This window comes from Eriocheir sinensis, chromosome 5, assembly GCF_024679095.1.
Source record: "Eriocheir sinensis breed Jianghai 21 chromosome 5, ASM2467909v1, whole genome shotgun sequence".
NCBI classification, from domain to species: domain Eukaryota; kingdom Metazoa; phylum Arthropoda; class Malacostraca; order Decapoda; family Varunidae; genus Eriocheir; species Eriocheir sinensis.
In genome coordinates, this window is record NC_066513.1 from 1,035,681 (window position 1) to 1,055,266 (window position 19,586).

A 19,586-nucleotide genomic window follows, 5' to 3' on the forward strand; every position below is an offset into this window, starting at 1 on the left:
AGAGAGAGAGAGAGAGAGAGAGAGAGAGAGAGAGAGAGAGAGAGAGAGAGAGAGAGAGAGAGAGAGAGAGAGAGAAGTTTGGAGGAGGAAAAAAATAACAACTGGAGGAAGGGAAGAGGAAGGGAGGAAACTGTGACGGATGTAGATGGAGAAGAGAGAAGAGAGGAGGGAGAAAGACAGAATTTGGGAGACATGACAAAAGAGGAAGGAGGAAAAAGAGAGGAGAGAGGAGGAGGAGGAGGAAGATAAATGGGTTGGGAAGAGAAAAGAGAAGAGAAAAAAAAAAGATAGGGAGGAGAGAGATTAGAAGAAGAAAGAAGAAAGAGACAGTGAATTTGAGAAGAGAGGAAGAAAAAAAAGACAGATAAACTTGGGAAGAAAAGAGGAAGAAAAAAAAGACAGATGAATTTGGGAAGAAAAGAGGAAGAAAAAAAGATGAATTTGGGAAGAGAAAAAAAGATATTTTGGAAGAAGAGGAAGAAAAAAGACAAATTTGTGAAGAAAAGAGGAAGAAAAAAAAAATTAGGAAGAGGAAAAAAAAAAGACAAATTTACGAAGAAACGAGGAAGAAAAAAAGACATGAATTTGGGAAGAAAAGAGGAAGGAAAAAAAAGATAAATTTGGGAAGAGGAAGAAAAAAAGACATGAATTTGGGAAGAAAAGAGGAAGAAAAAAGATGAATTTGGGAAGAAAAGAGAAAGAAAAAAACAGATGAATTTGGGAAGAAAAGAGGAAGAAAAAGATGAATTTGGGAAGAAAAGAGAAAGAAAAAACATGAATTTGGGAAGAAAAGAGGAAGAAAAAAGATGAATTTGGGAAGAAAAGAGGAAGAACAAAGATGAATTTGAGAAGAACAAAAGGAAGAAAAAAACATGGTTTTGGGAAGAAAAGAGGAAGAAAAAACAGATGAATTTGGGAAGAGGAAGAAAAAAGATGAATTTGGAAAGAAAAGAGGAAGAAAAAAAACATGAATTTGGGAAGAAAAGAGGAAGAAAAAAGATGAATTTGGGAAGAAAAGAAAAGAAAAAAAACGATGAATTTGAGAAGAAAAGAGGAAGAAAAAGACAAATAAATTTGGGAAAAAAAGAGGAAGAAAAAGACATGAATTTGGGAAGAAAGGAGGAAGAAAAAAAATGAATTTGGGAAGAAAAGAGGAAGAAAAAAAAACATGAATTTGGGAAGAAAAGAGGAAGAAAAAGACAAATTTGTGAAGAAAAGAGGAAGAAAAAAGACATGAATTTGGGAAGAAGAAAAGAAGAAAAAACAGATAAATTTGGAAAGAAAAGAAGAAGAAAAGACATATTTGGGAAGAAAAGAGGAAGAAAAAAAAGACATGAATTTGGGAAGAAGAGAGGGGAAGAAAAAAAGGACATGAATTTGGAAAGCGAGAAAAGAGATGAAGAAGGAAGAAGAGAAAGATTAAAGAATTTGGGAGAAGAGAGAAGATAGGAGAGAGAAAGAGGAGGATGGAAAAATTTGCAAGGAGAGAGAAGAGAGGAGAAAGGAGGAAAAAGAAAGAGAAGGGAATTGAGAGAGGAGAAGAGAGAGTGAGGAATATAGAAGGGAGAAGAGGAGAAAGACAGATGAAGTTGGGAGGAGAGAAAAAGGAAGGAAAGACGAATAAAACACAAAAAAAAAAACATATACAATAAAAAAGAGCAAAAAAAAAAAAAGTAACAAGGAAAATTAAGAGATTGATCATTTCCAAAACCATAAAAAAAAAATCAGCCTCCCCACAACCCCTCCCCTTCCTCCCCTCTCCCCCCCTCCCCACACACCTGCGCAGCCCCATAGGTAACAGGCTAATTTAGTGACGCAGGTAACAGCCTTATTACCTCATCCTTTACCTCCCTCTCACCGCCTTTGTTTCCTGGGTAAGTGGGTAGGGAAGGGAGGGGAGAGGAAAAGAGGAAAGAAAAAGAAAAGGATGAAAGAAAGAAAGAAAGAAAAGAAAGAAACTCTGGATGGAGGGATGGGAAGGTTGACACGAAAAAGAATTGAAAAGTATATTAAGACAGGAAAAAAATAAAGGGAAAAAGAAAAACGAAGATAGGAAGGACGGAAGACAGGAAAGGATAAAGGAAGGGAGGAAAGGGAGGGGAAGGTAGGGGAGGAAGGGAGGAGGAGGAGGAGGAGGAGGGAGGTAAGAGGAGAGAGAGAGAGAGAGAGAGAGAGAGAGAGAGAGAGAGAGAGAGAGAGAGAGAGAGAGAGAGAGAGAGAGAGAGAGAGAGAGAGAGAGAGAGAGAGAGAGAGAGAGAGAGAGAGAGAGAGAGAGAGAGAGAGAGAGAGAGAGAGAGAGAGAGAGAGAGAGAGAGAGAGAGAGAGAGAGAGAGAGCGCATGAGGACCTTGGGGAAATTGAAAACTGTCAACTTGTGAGGAAATGGGAGGTGAGGGGCAGAGAGAGAGAGGAAGAGAAGGAGAGAGAGACTAGATGAGAGACCTAAAGTGAAAGGAAGAGGAGGGAGGAAAGAGATAGGGAAAGAAAGACTGGAGGAGGAGGAGAGAGAAGTAGTAACTATACCCCGTTCAATCGACACTGTTCCTAATATGACAACAGCATTAGTCACCTCACTCCTACGTCTGATTAACCACGTTCTCCTTCTCTATTTCAGCCCACAAAGAGTTAGAGGATGTGGTCAAGCGTTTACTTCATCCCCATCAACACGTTAACGCTGATTAGTTATTGGCGAAAGGTGGAAACTAAGGAGAAACTGCCGCAATCTTCATAGTGAGGGTAGCATAGGGGTCACATGAGACGAGAAATAAATGTACGAAAAAATAATGCGTTAGAAAGGGGAGGAGGAGGCGAAGAAAGAGGGTAAAGCGAGGGGAAGGGACGTGACGGGAAAGAAGAGGAAGGAAAAATGGGGAAAGGGGAATAAGGTAGAAGGGTAGAGGAGAGAGAAAGGGACACAAAGAAATGAAGATGGAAAGATGGAACATGAAGATGAAGAATAACGAAGAAAAAAGGAAAGCAGGTAGGACGGAAGATGAAGAAGAAGAAGAAGGGAGTTTGGACCAGAGACAATTTTCTAGTTTTGCATTGAGAAGGGCAGACTACACATCCCATGAAGAACGAAAGACAAGCTGCAATGGACTAACGACCTTGTATTAAGTGTACCCAGGGTCGCTTTTCCGTCGCAACTTGTATCTTGTTCTTCCTAGGATGTGTGGTCTGCCTTTCCCAGTGCAAGCTAGACACATGTACTTCGTTCCCTCATGTCCCTTCTCCTCAAGACGACTCGTATTCTTCAACATTACGCCGCCCAAGCATACACATTCGACAAGACTTTCGTAGGAGTTGTGGGCATATCCAGGGGTAGTTTTAGGACCCGGGTGGTAGTGTAACAGAACTGTATTACCATGAACGTGAAGAAACGCTCATGAGAACCTGATTAATCTCTTTTTCGGCCTTTGGAAATAGCTAATGTGAGAGGCTTATGCAGGGTATGGAGGTAAAGAAAGGGAGAGATTTGACAATAGGGTGAGTACTGAATGGAACGGACTAATGCACTATAAGAAATTGGGTAAAAGCATAAAGGAAACTAGAAAATCACGGGAAATCTTATCACAGTGGGTCGTATTTTAAAACATTTCGTCGCCCAAGTTCACATATTTGCCAAGGCTTTCGTAGGAGTTTTGGGCATTTCCAGGAGTAGTTTTATGACCCTGGTGGTAGTTTGACCCTTCATCTGTACCATGAACCTAAAGAAACACTCAATGGAACCCGACTGACCCCCTCTTTGACCTTCAGAAATAGTTGATGTCAGAACTGAAAGAGTCTTATAATACCGACCAGTGAAATAGAAGATAAATGTACATACAGAAATTACACAAAAATACGGAACATACAGAAATACGAGATATACAGAAATAATACGAAATTTTATCACGGTGGAAAAGGAAGACCTAAGGAAGAATAGCGAAAATAATGGGAGCTTTTAGGACGGTGAAAAAAAAAAAAGGAAAATTATGAAACTACGAAGAGAAAAACCTTAGAAATCTTGTAACAGGTAAATAAAAGGAAGAAAAAATGAAAATACGAGGAAAAATAAACAAAAATATGAGGAAGGAGGAAGAGAAAAAAAATAAACCCCATAAGATAAAAATAAGGAAGAAATAAATGAAAACACGTGGAAATTAGTAAATAATGGGACATCTTATAACAAAAAAGGAAAACAAGGAAATCAGGGAAAACAAAAATAAAGGAAAATCTAATCAAGTAAAAATAAAGGAAGAAAAAAAAATCAAAAGTGCGAATTGGAGAAAGGAAGAGATAATGATGAGAGAGAGAGAGGCGTGAGGATGGACAACGAAGCCACTGGAAGACAAAAGGGATGAGGAGGAAAGAAGTAAAGAGAGGAGGAGATAATGAGAGAAGAAAATAAAAAATGGAGGAAGAATATACTAAGTTACTCCTACAACATAAAATTCTCTCTCTCTCTCTAAAAATAAATAGGGACAAAGTGGAGCCGACAGATAAATAAAGAATGAACGAAAAGAAGAAAAAATATGTGGGTCTGGAGGTGAGAAGGGGAGGGGAGGGGGAGGGGGTCAAGGAGAAGGAAGGACATGGTGAAAGGGGGAAGGAGGGAGGGGGGGTGGGCGCTGGTTAACAAGATACGGTGAGGTTGACAGGGGCAGAGGAGCCCAAGACAGACGGGGAGAGCGAAAGAGACGGGGAAAATATCTGACAGGGTGGGATGGGAGAGGGATGGGGTGGATATGGATGGGGTGTACTGCTGAAGGGCCTGGCTGATGAGTGGGGCGGGCAGGGTGGGATGGGAGAGGGATGGGGTGGAGATGGATGGGGTGTACTGCTGAAGGGGCTGGTTGATGGGTGGGGCGGGCAGGGTGGGATGGGAGAGGGATGGGGTGGATATGGATGGGGTGTACTGCTGAAGGGGTTGGCTGATGGGTGGGGCGGGCAGGGTGGGGAAAGGATTGGAATGGAAGTGGCCGGGGTGTATTTAGTGTTGCAAAGGTTGGGTAAGTTTCCGAAAAAATAGAAACTTTCTAAGGAAACTTTCCGGAAATCTTCAGAGCCCAGTAATTTTGGGGAACTTTAGATATTTTCAAAATGTTTACACACAGGTATGTATTTGTATTAATAAACATACAAATTTTGGTTAATATAACTATAACTATAATACAACTATTAACAACAAAAAAAAAAAAAAGCAATATTGTACCTCCAATAGGTTAGGTTAAGTTTAAGGAACTTTCAAACACATGCTATCCATACACCTATAGCCGAAGTTAACAAAGAAAGCCTTCACTGTATTATATAGAAAGTCTCATTTACTAAGGAAGAATAGATGTTTTTTTTTTTAGTGAAGACGTATGGTAACTTATTGTAGTTTTGTTAGTTTAGGTTAAGTTTAGGGCATCTTCAAACACATGATAGCCAGCACCTTATGGTATAACTCAACAAAGAATGGCTACACTTTGTTGTATAGAGTCTCATTAGAAAGGAAGCATATATGAATTTTCGGAGTCAACACCTATCTGTCTGGTGCTTTATTAGATTAGGCAAGCTTATATTTGGGGTATCTTGAAACACATGATAGCCAGCACCTTATAGCATAAATCAACAAAGAATAACCGCACTTTGCTGTATAGAAAGTCTCATTAGTAAGGAAGCTATATAAATTTTCTGAGTCAAGACCTATAGTTTGGGATTTTGTTAGGTTAAGTTTAGGGTATCTGCAAACACATGACAGCCATCACATTATGGAATAAATCAAGGCCAGTCAATATAGAGGTTTGAATAAGGAAAAAAATCAAGGAAACCTGCAATAAGTTTCATTGTCTTCGTAATGGGGTACTTGATAACTTATTAACTTTGTACCCCTCCACCTGGCTTTGGCCCCCATCTTGAAAAAGAAATGGCTGCCAAAAACAGTTTTTTTTTTATTATTTCACTTAGGACTCACTTTAGAGGATAATGTGTCGATATATAAAATAACCTACATAATATTCCCTACACAAATTGTTCTATACATGTTTCTCGTGCGGTGCGTGGTGTTGACGCTAGAGGTGCGAGAATGTGTGCATGTTTGGGTCATGCCCCAAGTTACGTAATACGACATGGATCTTGTATGGCAATGTATGCTTTATTGCAGGATGTTCTAAATTCTTACATTAATTGTAATTTTTTATTTTATTTCAGGGTGCACGGATACAGACAGTTAAAGAGACATTAATTCTTATTGTGTGGGAAAAATGTCTTCACCAGGAGAATGTTTCATTTGTGAAGGGAATCTTTCTGAGGGGTGACTCGTGCAGTGAAAGAGAACGGTGTGAAGACTCTGACAGACTACACCAGGAAATGGAAATGTGGGAAACATTATCAGCTGAAAGGACTGAAAAAAAGTGCGTGCCAATGCATCTATGGACAAAATGTTGACTGGTCATGCTTATGCAAGAGCACTCAGGGCGCATACACTATATAGTGCACGCTGCCCTGGCTACAATAGTTTTCAGTGAAGCTGTTCTTTCTACTGATGAACGGGAGGAGGAGGAGGAGGAGGAGGAGGAGAAGGAAGAAAATCATAGAGGAGAAGGAAGAGCTGGAGGAGGAGGAGAGAATGAAGGTAACAATATTGACAGAGGGAGAGAGCAAAAAATATGCTGTGATAAAGAAACGAAAAATACCTTTGCAAATAAACGTAATAATATGATTTGTACGACACCTTACAGCCAATGATGACCCCTGAGCCCTCTACCGCCTCTGCCTGCCTTCCTCCCTTTCCTTCCTCCACACGTTCCTTCCCTCCACACCTTCCTCGTTAGATGGATGGTTTGTTAGTTAGTTAGTTAGTTAAATAGGCAGGTATATACGTATTGTAGCAGTAGTATATATATTGTAGTTAAGTAGCTAGTTAGTTAGATGGCTCACTGTTTAGTTAGTTAGTTAGGTTGTTAGAGAGGTAGTTTAATAAGTAGTTAAAGATAGAGTTAGCTAGATAGTTAGTTAATCTTAGTGTATATTGTGTTATTTATTTATTAATTATTTGTTTTTTATTTATTTTTTTGTTTTATTTTATTTTATTTTTTTCTATTTTCTTTCTTTTGTTTTTTCTTTTCTTTCTTTTCTTTGTGTTATTCTTTTTTCTTTTTCTTTCTTTTGTCTATATTTTTTCCTTTTCTTTCTTTCATTTTATTTTCTATTGGTGTTTTTCTCTTTCTTTTCTTTCTCTTCCTTTTCTTTTTCCTTTTCTTTCTTTTCCTGTCATCCTTTTATTGATGTTCGTTGGTCTGGGTGAGCCGCTTTCCTCCCAGAAGAGACCCACCCATAATTTTGGTGATGTTGCTGAGGGCCGAGAGGTGGATGATGTTTCTTATAGTTTTCTTTCCTTGATGTTTTGTTTTCATTTTCGATGTTATTCTGTTCATTTTCTTACTCTTGTTGTTTTCTATATCATCCTTTTGTTGATGTTCGTTGGTCTGGGTGAGCCGCTTTCCTCCCAGAAGAGACCCACCCATAATTTTGTGATGTTACTTGTGGCCGAAAGGCGGATGATGTTTTTTTCTTCTTTTCTTGATGTTGGTCTTTTATCTTTTCTGTATCATCCGTTCTGATGTTCTTAGGGCTGGCTGAGCCTTTTTCTCCCCAGAAAAGACCCACCCATAATTTTGTGATGTTACTTGGGGCCGAAAGGTGGATGATGTTTTTTTCTCCTTTTCTTAATGTTGGTTTTTTATCTTTTCTGTATCATCCGTTCTGATGTTCTTGGGTCCGGATGAGCCTTTTTCTCCCCAGAAAAGACCCACCCATAATTTTGGTGATGTTAATTAGGGCCGAAAGGTGGATGATCTGTTTCATATTTTGTTTTCTTGGTGTTTCGTTTCGACATTTTCATTATTCTGGTGTTCTTTTTCATTCTCCTTTTCATTTTGGTGTTCCCATCACGTGGATGTCTACGACATCTAACGAGCTCCACCTGCCCGGGTTTATTGTTCGGAGTTTGCTCTCCTAGGCAGACTGCCTACCACGGCTAACGAGCTCCACCTGCCCGGGTTTATTGTTCGGAGTTTGCTCTCCTAGGCAGACTGCCTACCACGGCTAACGAGCCCCACCTGCCCGGGTTTGTTGTTCGGAGTTTGCTCTCCTAGGCAGACTGCCTACCACGGCTAACGAGCTCCACCTGCCCGGGTTTATTGTTCGGAGTTTGCTCTCCTAGGCAGACTGCCTACCACGGCTAACGACCTCCACCTGCCCGGGTTTATTGTTCGGAGTTTGCTCTCCTAGGCAGACTGCCTACCACGGCTAACGAGCTCCACCTGCCCGGGTTTGTTGTTCGGAGTTTGCTCTCCTAGGCAGACTGCCTACCACGGCTAACGAGCCCCACCTGCCCGGGTTTGTTGTTCGGAGTTTGCTCTCCTAGGCAGACTGCCTACCACGGCTAACGAGCCCCACCTGCCCGGGTTTGTTGTTCGGAGTTTGCTCTTCTAGGTGAATTGCCTACCACGGCTAACCAGCCGCACCTGCCCGGGCTTGTAGCCGGCAGATCTCCGGCACCTCCGTGGAGGCCCCGGGGGACGCCGAGGCGCCCTGCCGGGAGATCTCCATTCCTGCCATGCTCGCCAGGGAGACCTTGGGCTCGCTGGCGCTTCGCACCCCGCCGAGGCGAGGATGGGAAGATGCAGGATCTCGCTTAATAAAACTACCAGACTCGATTATGAAATTAAAAACAAATAGGGAAAAGTCGCCGATCACAGCGTCCACCGTTCTGGGACGGAAGGCCGAAGGGAACGCGCCCAACCATCCAAAGAAATCCTCGCGACGGCTTGCGGCGCAGCATCCGTTTCCCTCTTTATTGTTTTCCTTCCGTGACTGACTGATTGCTGGAATGACTGACTGGATGACTTTACTTAGCAAGAAACACTTCACCAGGCGACATCTTTAAGCTACATCGTATTAACACAACTGTTGAGATCAAACAACAGTGAGTGTGGCTCTCACGGGGACGGCCGCACAGGCTTCCCGACTTACTCCCACTGGGCTCCCGCTTCTCTTCAGTCGTCTGTTTCTTTATTCTTCTTTTCTTTACTCTATATTTCCCTTCCTTTCATCCCTGCTCTCCGTCTATAAACTCTCTCTCTCTCTCTCTCTCTCTCTCTCACACACACACACACACACACACACACACACACACACACACACACACACACACACACACACACACTCTCTCTCTCTTCATCTAAGATATGCACATCGGGTGGATGGTTGGGTGCAAGGGTGGTAACTCCACCAGTGAGCATTCGTTGTCTGTCCTACGCCAGAGTAAAGGAGGAGGGACACAGAGTAAAAGAGGAGGGACACAGAGTAAAGGAGGAGGGACACATAATAAAGGAGGAGGGACACATAATAAAGGAGGAGGGACACATAATAAAGGAGGAGGGACACCCCTGCAAGAAGTATTGCTTTTCTATATCAGGCGCCGCGGGTCATGAAAGAAATGGTGCACACATTCTCGCTTATCAAGCGTCAAAACCGCGCACCGCACTAAAACAATGTATAAAACATTTTCTGTAGATGATTTAATGTAGATTACTTTATATATCGACACACTGTCCCCTAAAGTAAATCCTAAGTAATAAAATAAAAAATAAAAAACTGTTTTGGGTCGCCATATTTTCAAAATGGCGGCAAAGGCCGGCGCAAAATTAATGTTATTAGTACCCCATTAATAAGACAATGAAACTTATTGCAGCTTTCCTTGATTTTTTTTCTTATTCGCCTTTTTTTTAGCCTCTGTCGACTGGCCTAGTATAGAAAGTCTCATTAGTGAGGGAGCATACTTATATGAATTTTCTGAGTATAGTAACTGTATGGAGTTTTGTTAGGTTATGTTTAGGATATCTTCAAGCACATGATAGCCATCACATTATGGAATAAATCAACAAAGAATTAACTCACTTTGTTGTATAATAAGTCTCATTAGTAAGGAGGCGTATATGAATTTTCTGAGTCAAGACCTATAGTAACTGTTTGGGGTATTGTTAGGTTAAGTTAGGTTATTTTTAAGGTATTAAGTTTAGGGTATCTTCAAGCACATGACAGCCAGCACCTTATGGTATAAATAAACAAAGAATGACCTCACTTTGCTGTATAGAAAGTCTCATTAGTAAGGAAGCATATGTGACTTTTCTGAATCAGGACCAATAGCGACTGTCTGAGGTTTTGTTAGGTTGGTTTATCCTTAAACCGAGGGCGGCATGTGCCTCAATGGGCGTCATTTAAACAATCCTGCCTGCGCCGCCACCGGACTCAGGGACATGGGACATTCACTAACAGCCCCCTAAAACTGATGTCTAAAGAGGCAACAATAACCTCAGGATAAAAATAAAGAAGCACAAAGGCGCCATTGGCAAACTTCCAAATTTTTCTCAATTCACAAAGTTACCGGAAATTCCCATGGAAAGTTTCCCAGCGCAAAATTCCCGGGAATTTTACAACCTAAAGTGTAGTGCTGGGAAGCTTGGTTGATGAATGGAGAGGGGTAGTATGGGAGAGGGGTGGAATGGAGGTGGATGGGGTGTACTATGAAAGGGGTGGCTTGATGGGGTGGGGAGGAAGGGATAGGACAGAATGGATGGGATGGGAAGGATAGGATAAGGGATAAGGATGGTACAGGATGGGTAGGACGGGACAGGGATGGAATGGCGTTGGGTAATGGCTGGCCACACGTCACTGATAGCCCCGCGGTGGACAGCCTTGCCAGGGCTGGACGCCAAGCCTGGGCAAAACGGCGACAAATCTGCTCACGCCGCCCAGCCCAGGACAGAACGGAGCCATGTGCCATATTCTTAACCATTTCGTCGCCATAGGACAAACATTTGGTAAGGCTTTCGTATGAGTTTTGAGCATTTAGGGATACTTTCATAACCCTGGTGGAAGTTTGATCCTTCTGTACCATGAACCTAAGAAAACACTTATTCGAACCCGACTGAACTTCTTTTAAGCCTTTGAAAAGAGCTTACGTTAAAACAGTGAACCATGGCTGGGCAGCGGAAGGCAGTAACAACTTAGTCCTCACAAGCTAAGCAGAATAACAAGGTATAGAAATAATGAGTATGTAAATGGAAAAGGTTGAGTGGGTTGACTGGCTGGCGGGGTGAAGTGGGGCGGTGTTGTGTTGGGGTGAGTGGAAATAGGTAGGCGAGGCGGGGCGGGGCGGGGCGGGGCGGAAGGATTAAGAGCGATCACAGAGGGACTGACTTGTTGACACGACCATGGAGGTGCGTGTGTGTGTGTGTGTGTGTGTGTGTGTGTGTGTTATACTCACTGTTACTGTTACTGTTACATCCTTCCGTCTCACTTTCATTTTTTTATATTCCTTCACTTTCCCTTTCGTTATCCTCCGCTTCTCTCCCGTCACACCTGCCTCGGCGACTCACGTACCTGTGGGAAGAAATTAACAGGTGAGTAAACGAACACTGACTACACGTGCGGGAAACACTGAATATACAGAAAAGAAAAAACATGAATCTTTCCATTTACGTGTATTTATCTGTTTATGTACATGATTTTTGGGGCAGCGTCATGTTACCCTGTCTCTTTATATCATCATTAGCCACATCACAAAAGGACATATCAGCCACATTACTGTTGAGAAAGACTATTGCAACGTTTCTAAAATCAGTCTTTTCTCTGCATTTTGAGGGAAGATCCTGTTGCCCTGTCTCCATATATCATCATCACCATCATTAGCCACATCTCAAAAGGACATATCAGCCACATTACTGTTAACAAAGAATAACACCACGTTTCTAAAGTCAGGCTTTTCTCTGGATCTGTGAGGCGTCAAGGTTCTGCGCCGCTTATTTTCATCCAACACGACGCGACGAGAGGCTCGTGAGTGTTCCTGACGCGTCCCATTCTCGTCCCACTCCCGCCACTAAACATTCCGACTGTCGAGTTTTTTTTTTTTTTTCATTATTATTTAAGAGGGAAGATAAATTTGTTAGGTCCTTTGAGCGTGTTCTGCTGTGTGTGTGTGTGTGTGTGTGTGTGTGTGTGTGTGTGTGAGAGAGAGAGAGAGTAAACAGACATGCGAGTTTAAGTTGTTGATTGAATGAGTTTGTATGATACGTTTAGAGAAAAGTGTACGAGAGAGAGAGAGAGAGAGAGAGAGAGAGAGAGAGAGAGAGAGAGAGAGAGAGAGAGAGAGAGAGAGAGAGAGCGTGGGTAGGAGGCAAGGAACGTTACCCAAGGCTACACAGCGCTATAAGGGAACCACAAGGGGCCAGACGGTCTATACAAGGCGGCTGCTTACAACGGATTACTCCCAAACTCTCGTCCCTGCCCACAAATCTGCCTGAGCCATGTACAGCTTTCAATCGTGTCTGCACCAACTACAAACATCTGCTGTCCCTGCTCCGCTCACCAACCACCCTATTCGTGAACCAGTGAGCCAGGTTGGTTGTGTGTGTGTGTGTGTGTGTGTGTGTGTGTGTGTGTGTGTGTGTGTGTGTGTGTGTGTTTCCCCTTCCCTTTCCTTTTCCACCCCCTGCTGTTTCCTCTCCCCCTCAATCTTCCACCTCCTTCAGTTTCTTCTTCCTTCTCTTTTCCTTCCCTTCCAGTTTCCTCTCTCTCCCTCTTCACCCCTTCTTCCCCTCCCCTAGCCCCGTCATGGAGGACCCGAGTTCGAGCCCCACCCGTCGCTACAAGTTGACAAAATTCCAGTCATTGCCGAGTGGTGTAAGACTGTCCAAGATCCGTCTACTTAGAGCCTGGGACTACCCACATGCTGTCCTGAAGACCACTTATGAACAAGGATTCTAGATTCATTCGAAAAAGAGGAAAACAAAAGTCTACGTCCCTTAAAAGATAATCTAACAAGCGATTATATGAAACACACTGATCAAGAGAGGAGGAGCATGACGATGGTGAATAATGAGTGAAAAAAAATGAGTGAGGGAAAACTGGGTGAGTGAGTGAATGAGAAACTGAGTGATGGGTGAGGAAGCAAAATAAAAAAAATTCTAAGACAGTTTAGTATTTTGTTCGTTAGATAGATTTAATGAGTGAGTGAGTGACAGCGAGTGTGTGAGTGAGTGAGAGCTAAGATGTGAATGAGGGCGAGTGTGTGTGAGTGAATGAACGAGTGAGCGAATCAAAGAGTGAGTGAGTGAGTGAGTGAGTGGGTGAGTAGATCAATGGACGGGGGAGCAGAACACAGGTAGGTGAACACAGAAGGGAAACCGGTAGACAGGTGGGCCATGATAGGTATTGGGGGGTGAGGGAGGAGGGGGGGGTAGGAAGGAAGGAGGGAAAGGAGGGGGAGGAGACAGAATAGAAGCAGGATGGAGGGGAGGGAGAGAGGGAAGGGGGGAGGGGGGGGGGGATTAAGCAGGTGGGGACAAAATACCAAAGTCGGCAGGTGGGCGCGCGCCGTTGGGGGTTGTAGGAGGAGGAGGAGGAGGAGGAGGAGGAAGGGACTGGTTGAGCACGCTTCACCTCCATACAAAAGGCCTCCTCCTCCTCCCCCTCCTCCTCCTCCTCCTCCTCCTCCTCCGCCACCTCCTCCTCCTCCTCCTCCTCCTCCTCCTCCACCTCCTCCTCCTCCTCCCTCATACAAGCACCAGACCTTTCCCACACACCCACTAAATCCCTCCCTTCCCTCCCTCTTGCACCCACTTCACGTCCATTCCATTTAATCCTCCACTTCCACCCACAACCCTATCTCTTTCCTTCCCTTCCATTTACAACTCCTCCACTTTAATCCACTTCCTCAAACGACCCCTTAGATTTCCTCCACTTCCTCAAACGACCCCTCCACTTTCCTCCCCTTCAATCTACAATTCCTCCACTTTCCTCCACTTCCTTCCACAAACGACCCCTTAGATTTCCTCCACTTCCTCAAACGACCACTCCACTCTCCTCCCCTTCAATCTACAATTCCTCCGCTTCCTTCCACAAACGACCCCTCCACTTTCCTCCCCTTCAATCTACAATTCCTCCACTTTCCTCCACTTCCTTCCACAAACGACCCCTCCACTTTCCTCCTCTTCCACAAACAACCCCTCCACTTTCCTCCCCTTCAATCTACAATTCCTCCACTTTCCTCCACTTCCTTCCACAAACGACCCCTCCACTTTCCTCCTCTTCCACAAACGACCCTTCCACTTTCCTCCACTTTCACAAACGACCCCTCCATTTTCCTCCATTTTCACAAACGACCCTTCCACTTTCCTCCACTTTCACAAACGACCCCTCCACTTTCCTCCTCTTCCACAAACGACCCTTCCACTTTCCTCCACTTTCACAAACGACCCCTTCACTTTCCTCCACTTCCTTCCACAAACGACCCTTCCACTTTCCTCCACTTCCACAAACGACCCCTTCACTTTCCTCCACTTCCTTCCACAAACGACCCCTCCACTTTCCTCCACTTCCACAAACGACCCCTTCACTTCCCTCCACTTCCACAAACGACCCCTCCACTTCCTCCACTTCCACAAACGACCCCTCCACTTTCCTCCACTTCCACAAACGACCCCTCCACTTTCCTCCACTTCCTCCCACAAATCAACATTCCTCCTGCTCTTCCTCCCAAGACTCCTCTTTCCTCCCCTCCCTCTATTACTCCCTTCCAGTTGCCTCCCCCCTACGTCTTCCACCCCCTCCACTCCCCTCCCTTTGAACATTTCCTCCCCAACCTCTTCACCATATCTTTCTCTCCCCACTCCCCTCTTTCACCCCATCCACGGACCTTCAACTCAGCTACCATCTCCCCTCCCCTCCCCTCTCCTTTCACCCCCCTCCCCTTCCCTCTCCCTTCCTCCCCTCCCTCAACCTCTTCACTCAATTTTTTCTCCCTTTTCCTCTCTTCCACCTTATCCACAAGCCCTCAACTTTCCTCCCTCCCTCCATCTTCCTCCTCCTCCCCTCTTCCCTCCCTCTCCTTGCCCCCCTCTTCACAACCTCCTCACCTAATCTTTCCTCCCCTCTTCCCTCTGCCACCCTCAACTTTCCTCCCTCCCCTCCCCTCCCCCCTCCACGTGGCCACAATCAGGCGCTTTGTGAGCCACTCCGACAATTTACCGGTCGTGTTGTCCGCTTAAGAGAGAGAGAGAGACAGAGAGAGAGAGAGAGAGAGAGAGAGTAAACCAGGCGGAAAGAGAATGTTCCACCGCCGTTTCTTATACCCACACACACACACACACACACACACACACACACACACACACACACACACACACACACACCAGCTGGGCACGAGGTTTCAAAGTCCCACAGTAGCTTTCGAAGGAGTCTTTCAGGGAGCTTTACCTTAGCCTCTCTCTCTCTCTCTCTCTCTCTCTCTCTCTCTCTCTCTCTCTCTCTCTCTCTCTCTCTCTCTCTCTCTCTTCAATATCTTTTTTTTCTTTTTTTTTTCCTTCTTTTCTTACCTTACTTTACCTAACCTTGCCCCCCACCCCCCCTGCCTCCTCCTTCTCACACCCACGGCTTCCTCTTCTGTGCTTGAGGAGGGGAGGAGGTGGAGGAGGAGGAGGAGGAGGAGGAGAAGGAGAAGGTTGTGGGTGGGGGTGAGTGGGTTCAAGTCCTCTCTCTCTCTCTCTCTCTCTCTCTCTCTCTCTCTCTCTCTCTCTCTCTCTCTCTCTCTCTCTCTCTCTCTCTCTCTCTCTCTCGCTTTTCCCTCCATGTCTTCTCTCGGTCCATTGTTTTCCTTCTTTTCTTTCTTCCTCTTTTTCCTTTTCTTCTTTTTCTATCCCCATCATCTCCCTCATTTCTCCTGTCTTCCTTTCTTCGTTAATTATTTTCTTCTCTTCTATTTTTTTCCTGCGTTTTTTTTCTGTCCTCTTCTTTCTCTTCTCTTCTTGTCCGCGTCCTCCTCCTTCTTTTCCTCCTCTTCTTTTTCCTATTCTTTTTTGTCTTTCTCTTCTGCTTCCTTCTCCTCGTCCCCCTCCTTCTTTTCCTCCTCTTCTTTTTCCTATTCTTTTTTGTCTTTCTCTTCTGCTTCCTTTTCCTCGTCCTTCTTCTTTTCCTCCTCTTCTTTTTCCCTTTTTTTTGTCTTTCTCTTCTGCTTCCTTCTCCTCGTCCTCCTTCTTCTTTTCCTCCTCTTCTTTTTCTCTTTTTTTTGTCTTTCTCTTCTGCTTCCTTCTCCTCGTCCCCCTCTTTCTTTTCCTTTTATTTTTTCCTCCATTTTCTTCTTCTCTTCTCGTTCTCCTCCTTTTTCTTTCCATTTTTTTCTCTATTCTCTCCTTTCTCTTTTGCTTTCCTCTCGTTCTCGTTCTCGTCTACCTCCTTCTTTTTTTTTTGTCTTTTTCCTGTTTTCTCCTTCTTTTCCTTCTCTTCTCCATTTTCACCCTTTCTCCGTCCTATTTTTACCCATCTCTTCTCCTCCTTTTGTTTTTTCTCTTTCCTTGTCCTATTCTTTTTCTTTCCTCCTCCTTCTTTCCTTCCTCCTCTTCTCTCCACGTTCCTGTTTTCCTCCATCTACTAGTAGGGGGGGGGGGAATGCTTCTTTTGTCCTTGTGCATCCCCCCTTTTGTACTTCCTCCTCCTCCTCCTTATTCTTCTCTTCTTCCTCTTCCTCCTCCTCCTAGCTGGGTTCACGTCATGGGGGGTAGGGGGTAGGGTGAGTGGGGGGGGGGAGATGAAGGGGGAGGGGGGGGGGGAGTTCAAGCATCTTTTGTGTTTTGTGCTATACTCTTCTCTCTTAGTTTTGCTCTCCTCCTCCTCCTCCTCCTCCTCCTCCTCCTTCCTGCAGAAGTAGTTAGCGCAGAAACAATCAACTCCTTCAACAAACGCATTGATCGCCACTTTGCTGCATCGGGAGTGAACTGAATGTATCCAGGAGTAGGTACACAAGTGCTTTAGTCCTTCCCGCAAGCCACTCCTGCGGCTAACGGATGAATTAAATCACTGGAAGCAGGCAGCCTTGTAATGAGCCAACAGGCCTTCTGCTGCCTGCCCGTCCATGTCTCCATGTTTCCTCCTCCTCCTCCTCCTTTCTATGCTGCATGGTTCTTTTTCCTTATCTGTCAGCTTTGCCGGAGGGACGGGGGGGGGAGCCTTCGCCTTTGCTGTCCTTCATCTTCCACCTTTGATTAGATAGTGTAGCTTGTTACAAACAGCCTAGTTAGGACAATCAGGTCTGCTGGTGTTTGTTCTTCATGTTTCTTTGTGTGTTCCTCCTCCTTTTTTTTTTCTATCGAGTAATTTATTTGTTTAGTGACGGTATTTCAACGGACTTTGTTTGTGCAAAGAAATGTTTCCGTTAAGTTTATTTCAAAACCCTTTTCTGTAATTCCTTTTTTCTTTTTCTTCTTCGTCTTCCTCTTCTTATTCTTTTCCTACAGTTGCTTTCCCTCCTTTCCAAAACCATTCTGCTTTTCCTCCTCTCATTCTCTCATCTTCTATTTTCTAGTATCACATTCTTTCATCTCCTCTCCTCTCTCTCCTTTCTCGCCTCTCTCCTCTCCTCTCCTCTCCTCTCCTCTCCTCTCCTCTCCTCTCTCCCATTCACACCTTCTCTCACTCTCACAGACTTAACTATCGCATTCAGAGGTCTTAGTGAACTCTGATTTCCGTCCTAGGGCTCAATGCATTCAGGTTAGGAATCGTGCGAACAGGGTACTGGGATTCATCTCGAGGAACGTAAGCAAAAGAAGCGCTGAAGTCATCCTCAAACTGTATTTATGTGTAGTTAGATCTCATCTTCATTATGCGGTTCAGTTCTGGTCACCTTACTATAGAATGGATGTTAAGATGTTAGAATCGGTGAAGATGAGGATGACAAAAATGATTCACGGGCTAAGAAACTTGCCATATAAGGATAGACTGAAACATTTATATTTGCATTTTCTAAAAAGGCGAAGGGTGCGAGGAGACATCATCCACGCTTATAAACGGATGAAAGGCTCTAATAAGGGTTTTATTAAGAAGGATTTGGTGGTAAAGGAACTGGGTATGAGAAGTGGCAATGGTTTAAGCTGGATAACCTCAGATTCAACAAAGACATCAATTGGTTCACTAACAGAGTGGTGGAGGAGTGGAACAGGTTTGACGGTCATGGTGTGAGTATAACATGATGGAAACATTAAAAAGGTTGGATAAGTTTATGGATAGTGAGTGAGGTAGGCGGGGTTAGGTTTACAGGAGCTGCCTTGTGTACGTCTACCGGCCTCTTGCAGACTCCTTTTGTTTTCATATTATACAATCTTAATTTTTATTCATAGACTTTTACAACCCATCCCCGGCCAAGGCTACTCCACCCTCAAACCTTGACCCATCCCCTACTCCCTCCACCCACACCCCACGGCCCCCTTCCCTGCTCCCTCCACCCGCAGCCAATGACCCACTCCCCTGCTCCCTCCACCCACACCCCACGGCCCCCTTCCCTGCTCCCTCCACCCGCAGCCCATGACCCCCTCCCCTACTCCCTCCACCCACACCCCACGGCCCCCTTCCCTGCTCCCTCCACCCGCAGCCCATGACCCACTCCCCTGCTCCCTCCACCCACACCCCACGGCCCCATCCCCTATTGCCTCCACCCACACCCCTGAAGTCTTCTCATCTCCCTCAGCCCTATCTCCTGCACCCTCCACCCATAGATCTCGCCCCCCTCCCCTGCTCCCTCCACCCACGCCCCACGCCCCCCTCCCCTGCTCCCTCCACCCACACCCTCCCTCTTCACGGTCACATCTGCCCCTTACTCTCCCCCACGCCCTTAACCATGAATCTCTCTCCTCAACTTGCCACTAACTACCTCCCTACCTGAGTCCACTACTGACCGCTCATAACGACCCCCATGATTTACTTACTCTCTTATTAACTAACCAATATTCTTCTACAGTCATTATTGTTACATTTATAACCTCCCAGACCGTTAGATGATTGCCTGCGAAGAACTAAAGGTTGAAGATTATATAATGACGATTGAGGAATGGACATGGCCAGGTCACGCCAGGTCATGCGTAGAACTGATGGAAAATGGACAACCAAAGTGTGGAGTGGAAACCCAGGAGTGGTTTCCAATATTGCTTCGCATGTTCGGGACTCGAAAGCAGATACAAGGTTCCGTCAACAATACAGCAGGAAAAGTAGACAGTCCTGCGCCCGTCATGCAATAGAGGGCCGAGTGACGGAGAGCAATCTTCAAAATGTAGCCGCCTCCTCTACTTGTCCTGGCACCAAAATACACCAAAATACACCTAAATACACCTGAATACACCTAAATACACCTGAATACACCAAAATACACCTAAATAAACCTGAATACACCTAAATACACCAAAATACACCTAAATACACCAAAATACACCTAAATACACCAAAATACACCTAAATACACCAAAACACACCTGAATACACATAAATACGCCAAAATACACCTAAATACACCAAAATACACCAAAATACACCTGAATACACCTAAATACACCAAAATACACCCAAATACACCAAAATACACCTAAATACACCAAAATACACCTAAATACACCCAAATACACCCAAATACACCAAAATACACCTAAATACACCAAAATACACCTAAATACACCAAAATACACCTAAATACACCCAAATACACCCAAATACACCCAAATACACCAAAATACACCTAAA

The 19,586-nt window shown here is 44.5% G+C and overlaps 1 long non-coding RNA gene across 1 annotated transcript; it reads right to left on the reverse strand.

Annotated features, from left to right (window-relative positions):
- Positions 1-7,377: 7,377 nt before the first annotated feature.
- LOC126983335 (uncharacterized) lies at positions 7,378-9,094 on the reverse strand. The gene is made up of 2 exons (XR_007735802.1): positions 8,214-9,094; positions 7,378-8,145 (listed from the first exon to the last, which is right to left on the reverse strand). It is a non-coding gene; the product is annotated as an uncharacterized LOC126983335 (long non-coding RNA).
- Between the last annotated feature and the right edge of the window lie 10,492 nt (positions 9,095-19,586).